Here is a 13,120-nt window from a genome sequence, read left to right on the forward strand (position 1 = left end):
TATGAATCTTAGCTTTAAGAACATGCTTTTTTTCTCCCTCACATGGAGTGATTCTGGAATTTCATGATTCAGGTGGGTATTGGATTTTTAATTTGTAATTTTATATTCTAATTAAAAAATTGAGGCTAGGAAATCATTATTTTTCAGTTAGTATGTGATGATCAATATTTTCTACTGTAAACTACCATATTTACTGAGGTAATTTAATATTTCAGTGATTATTTTTTGTCATTGAACTATATATATAAATAAAAAATAAATTATAGATTAAAAGATTCTATTATATCTATAAAGGAAATTCTTTTTTGATGGATATTACAAATTATTATTTTTTAATTGCGGTATAAAACATAACATGACATCTACCTTGTTTACAAAAATGTAAGTGTACAATACAGTATCATTTACTCTAAACACACGGTTATATCATAGATCTCTAGAACTTTTCCATCTTGTATGACTGAAACTCTAAACCCAATGAGTAGTAGTTCTCCATTTTCTTCTGCCACCACCCCCTGGCAACCACCATTCTACTTTTTTGTGTGTGAATTTGACTATTTTAGATAGTCACAAAAGTGACTCCACTTTATATACAATTATGCACCACATAACAACATCAGTCAAGGACAGAACACATGTACAATAATGGTCCCATAAGATTAAAATGGAGCTGAAAAATTCCTACTGCCTAGTGACATTGTAGCCACTGTAATGTCACAGCACAACACATTGCAATTTCCTATAGTATTTAGTACAGTAACATGTTGTATTGGCTTATAGCCTAGGAACAATAGGCAATATCACATAGCTTAGGTGTATAGTGGGCTATACCATCTAGGTTTGTAAGTGCAATCTATGATGTTCATACAATGACAAAATCGCCTAATGGCACATTTCTCAGAACATATCCCAGTTGTTAAGTGATGCATGACTGTAAGTGGATTAATGCATTATTTGTCCTTCTATGACTGGCTTATTTCATTTAACATAATGTCCTCAAAATTCATCTATGTGACAGAATTTCTTCTATTTTTAGGACAATAATATTCCATTGTATGTGTATACCTCATATTCTTTATCCATTCATTCATCAGTGTGTATTTTGGTTGTTTTCACCTCTTGGCTATTGTGAATAATGCTGCAATGAACATGGGAGTGCAAATATATCTTCTATATTCTGATTTCAATTCTTTTGGATAAATATCCAGAAGTGGGATTACCAAATCATATAGTAGTTCTATTTTTTATTTTTTATTTATTTTTATTTATTATTATTATTATTTATGCCTACAGCACCTGGTCTTCTTAGGTGGTCTCCCATCCAAGTACTAACCAGATCCAACCCTGCTTAGTTTCCGAGATCAGACATCCAGCTTGTTCAAGGTGGCATGGCCGTAGATCATGAACTGTGGCTCCACTGGGGCGCAAACCCAGGACCTTCTGCATGTAAAGCATATGCGCTGACCGCTACACTATGGAACCACGTCCTCTATTTTTAATTTTTTGAGGAACCGCCATATTGTTTTCCATAATGGCTAACTATTTTCCATTCCCACCAAATTTTCAAATTTCTGCATAAATTTTCAAATTTCTCCACATCCTCACTGACACTGATTTGTGTGTGCGTGCGTGCGTGCGTGTGTGTGTGTGTGTGTTTGTGTGTGTATGTGTAATGGTTATTCTAACAAATGTAAGGTTATACCTTCTTATGGTTTTGGTTAGCATTTTCTTAATGATTAGTGAAGTGAAGTTGGGCATCTTTTCATATGCCCTTTGACCATTTACATATCTTTGGAAAAATGTCTATTCAAGTTCTTCACTCATTTTTTAATTGTTTTTGTTTGTTTTGCTTTTGAGTTGTAGGGATTCCTTACATATTTTGGATTTTAACCCCTTATCAGGTATATGGTTTGCAAATATATTCTCTCATTCTGTAGATTATCTTTTCACTCTGTTGAGTGTTTCCTTTGCTGTGCAGAAACTTTTTAGCTTGATGTAGTCTCATTTGTTTATTTTTGTTTTTGTTGCCTATTTTTTGGTGTTATATCCATGAAATCATTGCCAAGACCAATATCATAAAATTTTTTCCTTATGTTTCCTTCTAGGAGTTTTATAGTTTCAGGTATTATATTTAAATCTTTAATTTGTTTTGAGATGTTTTTGTGTATAGTGTAATATGAGTTCCATTGATCTGTGTCTACTTTTTTTTTTTTTTTGCCAGTAGCATACTATTTTAATTACTATAGCTTTATAGTATAATTTAAAATCAGGAAATGTGGTGCCTCCAGCTTTCTCCTTTTACTCATAATTGTTTTGGCTATTCAAGGTTTTTTGTGGTATACAAATTTTAAGATTGTTTATTTTCTAACCTGTGAAAAAATGCCTTTGAAATTTTGATAAATATTGCATTGAATCTATAGATGATTTTAGATGGTACGACCATTTTAACATGAATTCTTTTGATTTATGAACATGGCATATCTTTCTATTTGCTTATGTCTTCTTCAATTTCTTTCAATCAAGTCTTATAGTTTTCATTCTACAGATTTTTCACTTCCTTGATGAAATTTATTCCTAAGTATTTTATTTTTTTGATGCTATTATGAATGGTATAGTTTTCTTTATTTCTTTTTCAGATATTTTGTTGTTAGTGCATAGAAATGCTACTGATTTCTGTACATTGATTTTATATCCTGTAGCTTTACTAAATTTGTTGATTAGAGCCAACAGTTTGTTATTGTTGTCATTGTTGTGTCTTTAGAGTTTTCTATACATAAGATCATGTCATTTGCAAATAATGACAGTTTTATTTCTTCATTTCCAATGTGAATGACTTTTATTTCTTCATTTTGCCCAATCGCTCTAGCTAGGAATTTTAGTGTGTTGAATAAGAGTGGTGAGAATGGGTACTCTTATTGTGTTCCTGATATTGGTGGAAACGTTTTTTAGTCTTCTACAATTGTATGTATTTGCTGTGAGTTTGTCATAGATGGCCTTTATTATGTTGAAGTGTGTTCCTTCTATACTTCAAATAACTATATCTGTATAGTTATTTTTTATAATTGTCTTTTAATCTATATACCAAAATTAAATGTGATTTATATACTACCATTGCAGTATTCCAGTATTCCATATTTATTGATATATTAATGGTTGCAACAATCTTTATACTTTCATAGTGCTGTTCGCTGGCCTTTTATTTCAATTTTAGACTCTCGTTAGCATTTTTTTATAAGAAAGGTCTAGTGGTGATGAATGTCCTCAGTCTCCATTTATTTGGAAATGCCTTTATCTCTCATTTCTGAAGGATGGCTTTACCAGATATTATATTCTTGGTTGGCAGTTTTTTTCTTTGTGCTCTTTGTATATATTGTACCATTCCCTCCTGGATTGTAAGGTTTCTATTGAGAAATTGACTTGTAGTCCTATGGGGGTTCTCTTGTACATGATGAGTCCTTTTCTCTTGTTGCTTTCAAAATTCTCTTTTAGTCTTTAATTTTTGACAGTTTGATTAAAAATATGTCCCTGATTGAATACCTTTGGATTCATTTTAATTGGACTTTTTATAACTCAATGCCCATTTCTTTCTCATATTTGGGATATTTTCAGCCATTTGTTTAAAGAGCTTTCTGCACCTTTCACTCTGCCTTCTCTTTTTGAGACTCCCATAATAGGAATATTGATCTACTTTATGGTGTCCTATAAATCCTATAAATAAGGTGTCCTATAAATAAGGTTTTCTCCTTATTATTATTTTTTTAATCTGCTTTCTGTTTGTTTTGCTGATTGGATAATTTGAAATGACCTACCTTCAGATTTCCTTATATTTTCTTCTGATTGATTAAATCTGCTATAGATACTGTCATTTTTTTCCATTCATTGTCTTCTTGAGCTCATTGAGCACATTTATGATGGTTATTTTGAGTTCTTTTCCAGGTAATTCATGTACCTCTGTTACTTTAAATTTGTTTACTGGAGTTATTTTGTTCCTTTGATTGCGCCTTGTTTCATTCTTTCTTTATGAGCTCTGTAATTTTTTATTGGTATTTTTGCATTTGAAAATGTAGCTATCTCTTCCACTCTTTACAGATTGGCTTCATACAGGGCAAGACCCTCACCAGTAAGCCTGGCCAGAGATTCTGAAGGCCTCTGAAAACTTTTTGGTGAGCAATATGACTTCTCTGGGCCTGTGTTTAATTTCTCAATTGCTGGTTTCTTTTTGAGGAGCTTATAACGTTTGCACCCTCTGGTGTCTGTTTATGACACTGCAAGTTCTCAAGTTCTACAGTAGTAAGCTGCTCAGCTTTCTCTTATTCTCAGTGGTAACTAGGCATTCAGAGTACACTAGTTTTCGGTCAGTGCCCTGAGTCATATACCAGTACCTCAAGCAGCCCTCTGAAAAACCAGAATCCTTGACATATACTCCATTCTTCTCCTTTCTGCTTGAGGAAGAAGCCTCAAGTTGTGCATCTGCTCTTGACCATTTTGTGCTGTGTTAGCCATAGCAAGCTACCCACCCCTTTCCTATGTTCTGAGCAGTCCCGTGCATTCAAACTATGTTGGTTTTGTCAGTGCTCCAACTGAGGCAAGACAGAAACTAGTCCCTTTAACAGTCCTACAAAATGCTGGAATGTGAGACACATGCTCCACTTTTCTCCTTCCTTCCTGTGGGAGAACCCTTAGGTTGTGCTGTGCTGTGTTGGCTGCAACAATCACCCACCACTTACCTTTATTTTTAAAGGCCCCAAGGCATGCAAAGCATATTGGTGTTGTCAGTCCTCCAAATGAAGTGGTATGGAAACCAGTTCCTCAGGCAGCTCTCCAAACAAGCCATAACTCTTAGGTTCTTCTCTAAGGGTCTCCCTAAGGAAATAGTCACAGACTGGGAAATTCTCTCTTGGCACTAAGCTATGATGGTTTGGAGAACAGGTTGATGAAGGTAAAGTGAACTTGTTTATCTTAGCTGTTTCAATGCTGTTTTTCTCAGCTTATATATTTTTTAATTTTTTTAAAAATTAATTCATTAATTTAGTTGAAGAAATGATTTAAGTTTTTTCCCCTTGTCTACCTCTCCTTTCCCCCTTCCCCTTACTCCCTGATAACCACTAGTCTATTGTCCATGTCCATAAGTCTGTGTTTGTCCTGTTTATTTGTTGATTTTAGGTTTGTATCCCACATATAAGTGATATCATGTGGTTTTCTGTCTGGCTTATTTCACTTAGCATGATTATCTCGAGGTCCAACCATGTTGTTGCAAATGGCAGTATTTCATCTCTTCTTATGGCTGAGCAATATTCCATTGTGTATATGTACCACAGGCCCTTAGCCAATCATCTATCATAGGACACCATGTCCTGGCCACTATGAATAACGCTGCTATGAACATCGGCGTGCAAATATTTTTTCAAATATGGGTTTTCAAGTCTTTGGGGTAAATACACAGTAAAGGGATTGCTGAATCATATGGTATATCAATTCTTAGTTTTTTAAGGAAACTCCATACTGTTTTCCATAGTAGCTGTACCAATTTTCAGTCCTACCAGCAGTGAATGAGGATTCTTTTTTCTCTATATCCTCTCCAACATTTGTTATTACTTGTCCTCTTGATAACATCTATTCTAACAGATATGAGATGGTATCTCAATGTGGTTGTGATTTTCATTTCCCTAATAGCTAGCGATGTTGAACATCTTTTCAAGTATTTGTTGGCAATTTGTATGTCCTCTAGGGAGAAGTGTCTGTTCAGGTCTTCTGCCCATTTTTTGATTGGATCATTTTTTTTGTTGTTGTTATTGAGTCATATATGAGTTTTTTTTTTTTGTATACTTTGGATATTAGACCATTATCGAAGGCATTGCTTGCAAATATATTTTTTCATTCAGATGATTGTCTCTTTACCTTGTTAACGATTTCTTTTGCTGAGCAGATTTTTAGTTTGATGTAGTCCCATTCAATTACTTTTGCTTTTACTTCCCTTGCCTTTAAGGTCAAATTCATAAAATCCTTTTTAAGACCAAGGTCCTTGAGTTTAGTTCTTATGTTTTCTTCTAAGCATTTTATTGTTTCAAGTCTTATATTCAGATCCTTAATCTATTTTGAGTTAATTTTGGTGTGTGGTGATAGACAATAGTCTAGTTTCTTTATTTTGCAGATGGCTTTCCAGTTTTCCCAGTGCCATTTATTGAAGAGGCTTTGCTTTCTCCCCTGTATGTTTTTGGCTTTTTTGTCGAAAATTATTTGCCCATATAAATATGGCTTTACTTTTGGACTCTCAATTCTGTTCCACTGGTCCGTGTGTCTGTTTTGCTGCCAATACCGTGCTGTTTTAATTACTGTCACTTTGTAGTATAATTTGAAGTTGAGCAGAGTGATGCTTCCAGCCTTGTTCTTTTTTTTCTCAGGATGGCTTTGGCAATTCAGGGTCTTTTGTGCTTCCATATAAATCTGATGATTTTTTGTTCTATTTCTTTAAAAAATGCCAATGGAGTTTTGATGGGGATTGCATTAAATCTGTATAATGCTTTAGGTAATATGGTCATTTTAACTATGTTGACTCTTCCAATCCAATAACATGGAATCTCTTTCCATTTTTTTTTTTTTGTATCTTCTTCGATTTCTTTTAATAGGGTCTTATAGTTTTTGTTATATAGGTCCTTCACATGTTTTGTTAAATTTATTCCTAAGTATTTTATTCTTTTTGATGCGATTGCAAAAGGAATTATTTTTCCACTTCTTTTTCTGACACTTCATTTTTAGAATACAGGAACTCTATGGATCTTTGAACATTGATTTTGTACCCAGAGACTTTACTGTATTTGATTTTTGTTTCTAGTAGTGTTCTTGTGGAGTCTTCAGGGTTTTCTATATAGAGAATCATGTCATCTGCAAATAGTGACAGTCTGATTTCTTCATTTCCTATTTGGATGCCTTTGATATCTTTCTCTTGTCAGATTGCACTCTCTAGGACCTCCAATGTTATATAGAATAGAAGTGGCGATAGTGGACAGCCTTGCCTTGTTCTTGATCTTAGAAGGAAGTTTTTTAGTTTTTCATCTTTGAGTATAATGTTGGCTGAAGGTTTGTCATATATGGCCTTTATTATGTTAAGTTACTTTCCTTCTATACCGATTTTGTGAAGTGTTTTGATCATAAATGGGTGCTGTATTTTGTCGAAGACTTTTTCTACATCTATTGATATGCTCATATGATTCTTATTTTTTAATTCGTTTATGTGGTATATCAACATTAATCGATTTGCATATGTTGAACCATCCCTGTGCCCCTGGGATGAAGCCCACTTAATTGTGGTGTATAATCTTTTTAATATGTTGCCGTATTTGGTTCGCTAGTATCTTATTTAGGATTTTCGCATCTGTGTTCATGAGAGATATTGGTCTGTAGTTTTCTTTTTTTAGTGTTATCTTTGTATCAGGGCGATATTGAACTCATAAAATGAGTTGGGAAGTCTTACTTCCTCTTTGATTTTTTGGAAGAATTTGAGGAGAATAGGTATTAAATCTTTGAATGTTTGGTAGAATTCACTGGTAAAGCCATCTGCTCCTGGACTTTTACTTTTTTGGTAGGTTTTGATGATTGTTTCAATTTCTATACTGCTGATCGGTCTATTTAAATTTTCCAGTTCATCTTGACTCAGTTTAGGAAAATTGTATTTTTCTATATACTGGTCCATTTCTTCTAGGCTATTAAATTTGGTGTTATATACTTTTTCATAGTATTCTTGTATGATCCTTTGTATTTCTGTGGTGTCAGTTGTAATTTCCCCTCTTTCATACCTGATTTTATTTATTTGTGTCCTTTCTTTTTTTTTCTTTCGTGAGTCTAGCCAGGGGTTTGTCAATTTTATTAACCTTCTCAAAGGACCAGCTCTTTGTTGCATTTTTTTCTATTATTTTTTGTTGTTGTTTTTGTTTTCAATTTTATTTATTTCTGCTCTAATTTTGATGATTTCTTTCCTTCTGCTGACTTTAGGTTTCAGTTGTTTTTCCTTTTCTAGTTTTTTAAGATGAAGAGTTAGATTGTTTATTTGGGCTAGATCTTGTTTTTGGAGATAGGCCTGTAATGATATGAACTTTCCTATTATGACTGCTTTTGCCATGTCCCAAAAGTTTTGATATATTGTACTATCATTATCATTCATATCTGTGTATTTCTTAATCTCCCTTTTTATTTCTTCTCTGACCCAGTTATTCTTCAGTAGCATGTTGTTTAATCTCCATGTATTTGTGGTTATTCCTGATTTCTTTTTGCAGTTGGTCTCTAGTTTCAAAGCATTATTATCAGAGAATATGGTTGGTATGATTTCAACCCTCTTATATTTGTTGAGGCTATCACTGTGTCCCAGTATGTGGTCAGTTCTTGAGAATGTTCCATGTGCACAAGAGAGGAATGTATGAGCAGCTGTTTTGGGATGAAAGGCTCTGTAAATGTCATTTATGTCCAGTTGTTCTAATGTGTTATTTAAGGATGTTATTTCCTTATTGATTTTCTGTTCGGATGATCTAGCCATATCTGACAGTGGGGTGTTTAGGTCCCCTACTACAATAGTGTTTTGGTCTGTTTCTCCCTTTAGTTCTGTTAGTAATTGCTGTACATGTTTTGGGGCTCCCTGATTGGGAACATAGATATTAGTAAGTGTTATGTCTTCTTGGTGCATCATGCCCTTTATCATTATGAAGTGTCCCTCAGGATCTTTCTTTACATTTTTGATTTTGAAGTCTATTTCGTCTGATATTAGTATCGCTACTACTGCTTTTCTCTGAATGCCATCTGCTTGAAATATCGTTTTCCACCCTTTCACTTTGAGTCTATTTGTCCTTGATGGTGAGATGTGTCTCCTGGAGACAGCATATAGTTGGGTTTTGTTTTTCGATCCGTTCTGCAAGTCTGTGCCTTTTTACTGGCAAGTTCAATCCATTTACATTTAGGGTAATTATTGAGATATGAGGTCTTCTTATAGCCATTTTATCTTTTGCTTTCTGATAGCTCAGTGTTTCCATTGTTTCCTTGTTTTGTGTTTCTGTTTTCTTTATTTTGGTTGGTTTTTGTGGATTTTTTCTTTGGTTCTTCTTGTTTTATGTTACATACTTCAATTCTGACTCTAGGGTGTGTGGTTACCAACACAAATATGGAAAAGATAGTTATATACATAGAGTCATCTTTTTTCTTCTGTGTGTTCCTTATCGCCTTTCCCCTTTGTGAATTTGGATCTTTTAATCCTTTTCAGTCATTGTTATCTCAATTTTTTCCTATGTATGCTGAATGTTTATTACTATCTTGCTGTAGCAAATCTCTTCTTATTTTTAAGCTTATAATGCCCTGTTCTTGGTAAGAGTTGCACTCCCCTGCTTTTGCCTGATAGTCACTTTACTTCTAATTATGTATTTTTTTTTTTTTTGCCATTCTGTTTTAGGTGAGTCTACCCCTTTCAGTATTTCTTGTAGTGTAGGACTCGTAGTGGAGAATTCCCTGAATCTTTATATGTCTGCAACGGTTTTTATTTCTCCTTCATATGTAAAGGAAAGCTTAGCTGGATACATTATTCTAGGCTGGCAGTTCCTTTCATTATTAGTTTGAATATTTAATTCTACTCCTTTCTGGCTTGTAAGGTTTGTGCTGAGAAGTACAATGATAATTTAATGGGTTTTCCTTTATAGGTTACCGTCTTCTTTTCCCTGACTGCCCTGTGAATTCTGTCTTTGTTGTTGATTTTTGATAATTTTAATACAATGTGTCTTGGCGAAGGCCTTTTTGAGTGAGATAATTGGGTGTTCTACTGACTTCTTGAATTTTAAACTCCAGCTCATTCCCTAGATTTGGGAAATTCTCATCAATTATTTGTCTGAAAATGCTTTTTGTCCCTGCTCCTTTTCCTCACCTTCAGTAATGCACATTATTCTTATGTTTCCTTTTCTGATATTATCAGCTAGTTCTTGTATTTCTCTTTCATTATTTTTCATTTTTCGGTTTCTCTCTTCTTATTTCTGATTTATTTCTAGATTTCTGTCTTTGATATCACTGATCCTTTCCTCCATTTGGTCGACTCTATTTCCCAAGCTTGCTCTTTCATTTTTCAACTTCTGCAGTTTGCTTTTTATCTCTAGAAAGTCTATTTGGTTCTTTTTGAGGGTTTCATTCTCCTTGCTAAAGAACTCATTCTGCTCATCTAGTTGTGTTTCAATTCCTGAAGTTGCTGATATGATTCGTTTCATATCTCATTGAGTCTTTTCAGAAGTACCATACTGAATTCTCTGTCATTTAAGTTGTATATTTCTATGTCTGTAAGCTTACTTTCTGGAGATTTTTCTCTTTATTTCTGTGATGTCTTGTTATCTTGGTTGTTCATGGTGTCAAATGGACTTTTTCTCCACTTGGGCATTAATGGAAGCGTGTTCTGCTTTTCTTTTTTCAGGAAGAAATTTTATTATATCATGGTCCCAGCCTGTTGCAAAGAACGTGTTTTTTTTTTTGTTTTGCTTTTGTGTTTTTTTTTTATTTCCATTAGGTGACATCTAAGCCTCTTGGATCTCTGCTTTATATAAAGTGTAAATAACGTCTTTTTTTTCTTATAGATCTTTAATCACACTTGCTACCCTCGGCCTCAGCTCCTGTCAGTGTTAGCAATAGTTTTGGTAGCATTTGCTCGGAGTCCCCTGGGGATCTGTAGTGATCAATCTTGGTGGATATGGGGATGGGTTGTTGGTTGGGGGCTCCTGCTCAGCCTCAGTTTTGCAACCACTGGTGGTAAAAATCAACTGTTGCTTTCCTGCTGACCCGCTTCTCTGCCTTCTGCCCTGATGACTACGCCCGGCTGCCGGCCACGTGGAGCTCATGACACCCCCAAGCAGAACAGTTCAGGAAACTCGCTGCACCTTCTCCCCTCTCTCTCCTCTTACATGGAGCTCTGGCAGCTGTGAAAGGAAGCTCCTCTATTTTTCCCAGTCCACCACCAGAGACCTGGGGTTCTGACCTGTGGTAGCTCTTATGCGCAGATCCCACGCTCAGATGTGCTGGTATGTAGTTTGGGTGTTTTTTGTTGAGTTTAATTTTCAGCTTATTGTCGTTTCAAGGAGAGAGATCTGGGGACGTCTCTCACTCTGCCATGTTTCTGATGTCACTGTTTTTCTTAGCTTTGTTCTCACTTCGGGCACTGCAACTTTCAACTCAATTCTTGAATTCTCATAAAGGTATTTTGGTCTATATATCATTATTAAGTCAATGTTTCTGTGGATAAATGAGGGCTGGGTCATCTTGCTGACATCACTCTTATTACACATAATTTTGTAATGTTTAATATGTTAATAATTAACTTTATTCAGATTGTTGTGTCGTCAAGAAACTATTCATAAATAAGACTCTGATTTGAAAACATGTGAGTAGTCATTGGCATCAAATAGTCAAGAACTTATTCAATCTGGGGGAAAAATACTTTTTTATTGATCATTAATGACCAACTGAGCAATCTTTTACTTGATACTGGGAATATCTTGTTTACATTAAAATACAGTTCACAAATAGAATATTAGGAAGTAAAAAATGGAATATATTCTAAAATCTTCACTTGGAAGTTTTAATCCCAGCAATCTGGAGTGACTAGCAATTTGTTCTGAAGCATCCCTTCCCCAGAAAATGATTGGGGATTGAGATAATGGGGAAAATGTGTTTTGGACAGGGGATTTTTACTTGGGGATATGTAGATAAGATTTCAGCAACATATTTCCAACCCTCTAATGTGTAACATGGAATTTAGTCATCATTTCAATGAAAAAAAAATGTGATTTTATACTCAATTATTCAACAGAGGAGGGGATTTTTAAATTCTATTTGTTTGTTTTTTATTCTTTCTCCTTTATCCTTCTTCCCCCCAGTATTCTCCATATTTATTTCTTATATGTATCAGTTTGCTTATTGTCATCTCTTCCTGTTTAATGTTTTCATGAATTTTATATTGTCCCTTGTAGATTGTCATGTATGCACTACTCACTAATTCTAGTTTATTTTCCTCCCCCAATAACCATTGTGTTTTCTTTTTCTCTTTTATCTGACCCTCCTTTTCTCCTCTTTGGAATAATTTCTATTTACAAGGACTGCCTTAAATGCTAACTGTATAACTCAGGCACTGATTTTTAAACAGAATCCAAAGATTTTGTTTGAGTCTTGCTTGACCATATCTACCATATACTACTGAAATAATCCATTGTTTATCCACTGTTGTATTGTGTTCTTATACAGTTTTATACTGCTTCGGTGTGATCTGGCACTATTAGCTTAGCCACTTCAAAATTAACCAAGCCAGATGGAAGAGTGCAGTATAGAGGGGTAGAACATGGGTTTGTGAATGCTGACATCCTGAGTGTACTCTGTAGGTATCTTTTATGTTTCTTTATACCCTAATTTCACTCAGATAAAGCATAAAAATTAAAACATATATCCACACTCACCCCTCACGTATACACAAAAACCTTTCCATTTTTCAGGTTCACAGAAATAGCAAGAAAATGTAAACAATAGTAGATGAAGTTTTCTTAATCATAACACGTGTGTGGTATTTAAATATATTAAAGCATGCTATTGTGTCTAAATAATGTCTTGATGTTTATTTCCAATATATTTTCCCATTTTTTCTCATTTTATTGTCAAATATTTTATTTATTTAGTTCCCTCCTTCTCCTCCTTTCTCTCTTCTTCGTTCACTTCTTTTTTTTTTTTTTTAGGCAATCCTTTGGTTGACCTCACAGATTAAGGACCTTGTCAGCTTAACAGTCTTTTATTTTTTACTTTTTACACCTACAGCACCTGGTCTTCCTAGGTGGTCTCCCATCCAAGCACTAACCAGGCCCAACCCTGCTTAGCTTCTGAGATTAGACAGGATCAGGCTTGTTCAGGGTAGCATGGCCATAGATGCTTCTTTTTTTCCTTTCTTTTTCTTCCTTTATTCCCTTCCTCTTTCTTTTCTTCTACAAATACTTACCAAGCATAACTGAGCTAGAGATTTTAGTGATGAATAAGATAGGTAAGGAGATGTTTTATTGGAGGGACACACAAAATATATAGCACATAAATAGTGAAAAAGATGTGATTTTCAATAGTGGTTTTATAAAGA

At 34.4% G+C, this 13,120-nt stretch overlaps 1 pseudogene; it reads right to left on the reverse strand.

Moving 5' to 3' along the window:
- Positions 1 to 12,801: 12,801 nt before the first annotated feature.
- LOC120596657 (uncharacterized) lies at positions 12,802 to 12,920 on the reverse strand (annotated as a pseudogene).
- Between the last annotated feature and the right edge of the window lie 200 nt (positions 12,921 to 13,120).

Source organism: Pteropus medius, unplaced genomic scaffold (genome assembly GCF_902729225.1).
Source record: "Pteropus medius unplaced genomic scaffold, Ma_sr-lr_union100, whole genome shotgun sequence".
NCBI lineage: Eukaryota > Metazoa > Chordata > Mammalia > Chiroptera > Pteropodidae > Pteropus > Pteropus medius.